Here is a 5,435-nt window from a genome sequence, read left to right on the forward strand (position 1 = left end):
TGACCAAGAGTTTAAATATTGATATTTACTTAAGAGCCTAAATGAAACAAAGTTGCATCTTTGAATATAAATGAGATTTATGATTAAATGTTGCAAAGGAAGATATGCCGATATCTACAAAAGCTAAGTTAATTGTTAACCACGCTAGTGTCATTACTTAACCTCATTATGAAAATGAAATGGTTAAACCTCATTCCGAAAAAGGGTATTTTGAGAAGGACGTGTATTAAATGGAATTTCACATTTAAATAATGACATTGCTACGCATCATTATAAAAATGAATGAGTTAGAGATTAAAATCTCTTTCCATAAAGTTTAAGAGTGAAACCTTTTCAAAATAGGTATTTTGAAAGGATATGTTGGGAACATATATGGTTTTAATCTTAATAACTTGGCAAAGCAAAATGTATTTCAATTCTTGAAATATTTCGATTGAGTAGTCAATTGCAAAACATGTGGAATTAAGTGGGAGTTTAAAATTTAGTGAGAGCAATCATCTTGTAAAATTTATAACTCATTACTCATTGAGAATGACGAGCTAGTACTATCTTTCACAAAGAAGTATTTGAGTTTTCAATTCTGGATGAAAATGGACTATGATGAATCCAATCACATCATGGGATATTGGATAGGTATTGAGATATACACAGCAAATCAACGAGAAACATAGGTTATTCATATCGATGAAAATGGAATTACCATAAGCAGTCATGGTCATTCATTGAACCTAAGAATGGTTGATCACATGATTAAAGATTACTAATGTTTCCGCCATTAGAATAATCATGCACATGTCCAATAATGAATCATATGCTTAAGAGCATGATGAGTCATTGGCAAGCCATAGAAGAATCTTCATGAATTCTCGAGGAGAACTAATGAGCTATTCTAGTGTTTGACAGAACACTCTGTTATGTGACAAGAAGTTGCACATATTGAAGTTCGAAAACGCGTAAGGATTTATGAAGATCCTAAGCTAATTAAGCTTAAAGAGAAATAAGAAGTTGGAAGGATACTAAGTTATAGTAAGAGGTTACTCAAAACTAGTATTTTCTAATATGCTAGGACTTATGAGAAGTGCTAGGCTAATCATCTTGACAATTATTGCAAGACCCTACAAAACGTATACCTAGTGCATTGCGAGTTGGTAGAACACTTGACCAGTGCAAGTTATATCATCCATCACAATTCATTTGTTATGTGATAAACAACTAGAAAGTTCTTTCAAGATAAAGAACCTAAACCTAGGTTGGGAACCTAGATGTGTACTTGGTAAGGTTCATGCTATGAGAGATAACATGAATATAAAGGAAAGTGCAATACACACTACTACAAAACTTGTGATGGACATCGGACTTTTCGCTATATGGACATCGGATACACAACCGATGTAGAGTTTGGTCATGTCCATTGTGGATTAATGGACATCGGATTTTAAACCGATGTCCATCAAAATTTGCACATCGGATTTTTAGGAAAACCGATGTCTATTTGATCAATGGACATCGGATTTTTAGGAAAAACCGATGTCTATTTGATCAATGGACATCATATTTTTAGGAAAACCGATGTCTATTTGATCAATGGACATCAGTTTTTTGCAAAAATCCGATGTCTATAATTATTATTTTTTATAAAAAAAAATATTACGTTGTTGCCCATATTAGTCGTACACATAATGACAATGCAAAATGATTCCATAATCAACAAAAAATATCTGTATACAATCAATCGGTTATCCAAAGCCAATTACAAAAAAAAAATCATCTATATAATGTGTCAAATTTACTTAGACGATTAACCTATACAAAAATATAAACCGATATGTAAACTGACTAATTGTTTAAAAAAAAGGCCAAAGAGAGAAGACTACTTGGCAGCCTCAGATTTGCCCATCTCCTATTGGGCATATTACCAAGAGAATCTGGTTCAACACAAGGAAATGAAGATTGGTAAGAAAAAGGGAGGGAGTAAACAGGTTTGCATGTCATAATATTCAACCATATGTAAGCAAAAAAGACGTCATATTTGTAACCGAAAAAATCAGTTTACGGTGTCAATCAAGACAGAACTGGACAACAGTGCCAATCAGGACAGAACTGGACAGAACTGAAATTTACGACATTCACATATACATATGCAGTCAGACGTTTAAAATCTAACTGTATAAGAAGGATATGTATGTCTCCAACTGTGAGTGGGAGTATAGCTTGAATGATTCCTTTTTACGGTCTCGTAACAAGAAGAAACAGAGAAGATCAGAGTTATTGTCTTACACATGCAACACTCATTCAACTGTCAAATAAACGGGTGTCAGATAGCTAATCACATTGTCTTGCTTCCATTGAAAATTTAGCTAAAAAATAACCTTGACCGATCAAACCAGATGCCTCAAATTCTCCCACATCCCGCGCTAAAGTGTGGTTTAATGTGCGCATCCTTACCCAACACAAAGTGACCATTTCACGCCACTATTTTCGACAAATGAATAAACTAGGTTGCTACATTATGTTTAAAGACAAACCAACTATGGTCCTGCAAAAACGTTTACTTAACGAATATCCAACTTTTGCATCAAATTAATTAAAAAAACTAAATACAATAAGAAAAACTAACAATTACCTAGTTCAATTTAATACGAAACCAAAAAACTTAAATCAGATATCAACTTGTAGTGTAAAATGTGTGCAATCCATTCATTATCAATAATTCTCTTTAATTTAAATATTCTAAGAGCAAAGGTAATTACTCATTCCCTATTCAAGTTACTAAGTTTTAAAATTTGATGTACACAAAGATGGGGGAGAAATAGAAAAGAACATCAATTCTTAGAGGCTAACTTACTAAAGCTAGTGAGTTCACTCATTTAGATTGAGTCTGAGAAATGGATAAGGGGACATTGAAGCAAGAGTAAATTCTAATCAGAGTCAAATACTAAGAACTCAAATGCTAAATGCACTCACTAACTAGCTATGTTCAGAAAGCCCAAAAATGGATAAGGGGACATTGAAGCAAGAGTAACTTCCCCTCATGGAAAACCAAGAACACGTATTTAAGGATAATATATACCAAACAGAAACGTGTTTCTATTTCTAGAACACAAGAAAATACAGGTGCAAATAATAAGAGACAGTCACATGGTTGACATAAAGTCTAGAATGATCAGCAACATGCAATCAAATTTTACCACAAGGACAACGTCATCGGAGTAAAGGATGAATATTGAGTAGGAAAAATACCTGAGCGAGAAATTCTTACTCAATAGCACTTCCAGCTGCAGCTTCTTGTTCTACTACCCCTTTCCATCTAGTAATTTAATTTCTTCTTCAGCAGTAGCATATCCATTATAAGAATTTAAAGCAAGAGTGAATGACTATATTAAAGATATTGGTTTGATCAACTAATAAATACCGGTTTTCAAGAATCCTCGAAATGTAAATGGGAAAACTAACAAGCAAGTGAGCATGTGAAAGAGCATTAAAGCTACCTCTTCATTCGCTTGTCGTTCCTTGAGTTCAAGTTCCTTTATATGTTGCTTTCTCAAGCTAAGTTCCTGTATTATTGCTTTAATCCCTTTGTACTAATTCGTAGATTTGTTTCCAGGTAGTTTTGTGTTTGTCGGATCTACACTAACATGTGTGAAACAGATTCAAACTGTGTGCAAGTGTACCATGGTTAAAAAAAACGCACTTGCAATCTTGGCCTCAAATTGAGAACAAACCTCTAGATAAGCTAATATGCTGAATGTGAAGTTTATGCCGTAATAAAGTAACGAATAAACTTGAAAATTGCAACATTATTTAGCAGCATGACCAAATAGACGACGAATATTTTTGTACCCCTCTACAATCCACCATGTTCTACCTTTTATTGCTCAATAGAAAACCCTAATTCCCTCAATTAAGGTAAAAACTAAGTCTCGGAGAGGGAAAGAAAAGAGTCATCGCAATAGATCGAAATACTTGTGACTATGATTAATAAAAGAGAATAAATAATCGAATTACCTATGGATTGAAAGGAGACAAAAGGAGACGAGATTAGTACAATCCACTAAATTGGATGAAGGACGAGATCATTGCGTGACAACGGCGGCAGCGACGTCCCCAATGGTGGTGTGGTCATCAGAGTGTGTCGGCGATTGGGTTTTAGGTTTTGAGGGAGTGTGTCGGCGATTGGGTTTTTAGGTTATGATGAAGTGATTATGTTTTTTTTCTGGAGGGAAGTGAATCTGTGTTTGGCGGTTCCGATTTTACTATCAGGTTTTCATGATTTTCGGATTTTAAAAAATTACAAAAATTTATGACTACGGTTCTATCAAACAACCGTTGCTTTTTATTTTTTTCAACATGGTTTTGGCTACGGTTATTCAATGTAACCGTTGCCTTTTCGTTTTTGGCCACGGTCACAACCGTAGCCTTTTAAAAAGCCTATTCTCAAAACTTTTAATTAAGGCTACGTTTATTAACTACAACCGTAGTTATTTGTGCTTGCCAAAAGTAGTTTTTCTACTAGTGACTTTAGATGCACATCGGTTAAATGCAATGTTCCATGTCCATGACTTTTATATAGACATGGGTTTTATTAAATATCACATGTCCTTTAAAATCAGAAATAATGGACATGTGTTTTTTAACGCAACCGATGTACATATAATTATATGCACAACAGTTTTTTTGCAAACAACCGATGTGCATGTTATGTACATCGGTTTTCCAGATAATCTGATGTCCATCGACTGATGTCCATAACGAGTTTTGTAGTAGTGACAAGAAGTATGAACACATGGACACATGGTATGTTAAACTTCTATTGCAATCAACAAGTGTTTTCACACTTATATACATCACAAGGTAGTAATATTGTATTGACTACCCGAATATGATGTCAACATTTGTCGCTTGAGTTATTATTAACTCACCTTATACTTTGTCACATCCAAACGGGTTGTAGAGACAATTGAACCCCGTTAAGTGAACACGGATTAACATTGTATTCGCCCATAGTCACTTACATGAGGTGACGTCTCGAAGTGACTAGAGTGTGATGCGATTGATGGCAAGTTCAAATGCCATAGAGTCATATGAGATGACTAGTCGATCACATATGCAGACTGTTAGGAACACTTTGTCGGGCCTTATGACCGCTTATAGAGTTCTGGCAAATTTATATGGCCTGGTCGTGGCGAGAGCTACTATTCTAATGAATCGATTCTTTTGACTAAAGAGTGTTCACCTAAGGTGGCACAGTTTCAGATTAACTTTGATTTATGTTACTACGACTTTCGTAAATGGGGTCAAATGGGCATATTTTGGGTTATGATGGCTGTGGCTAGTCGAAGGGAATAAGTACGATAGGAATTGTCCACCCCTTGTCAGGGTTATAACAATATCTCAGGGCCACTCGAGGAGTAATGAACTGGAACTGCGTGGCCACG

The sequence above is a fragment of the Silene latifolia genome, chromosome Y, assembly GCF_048544455.1.
Source record: "Silene latifolia isolate original U9 population chromosome Y, ASM4854445v1, whole genome shotgun sequence".
Taxonomy (NCBI): domain Eukaryota; kingdom Viridiplantae; phylum Streptophyta; class Magnoliopsida; order Caryophyllales; family Caryophyllaceae; genus Silene; species Silene latifolia.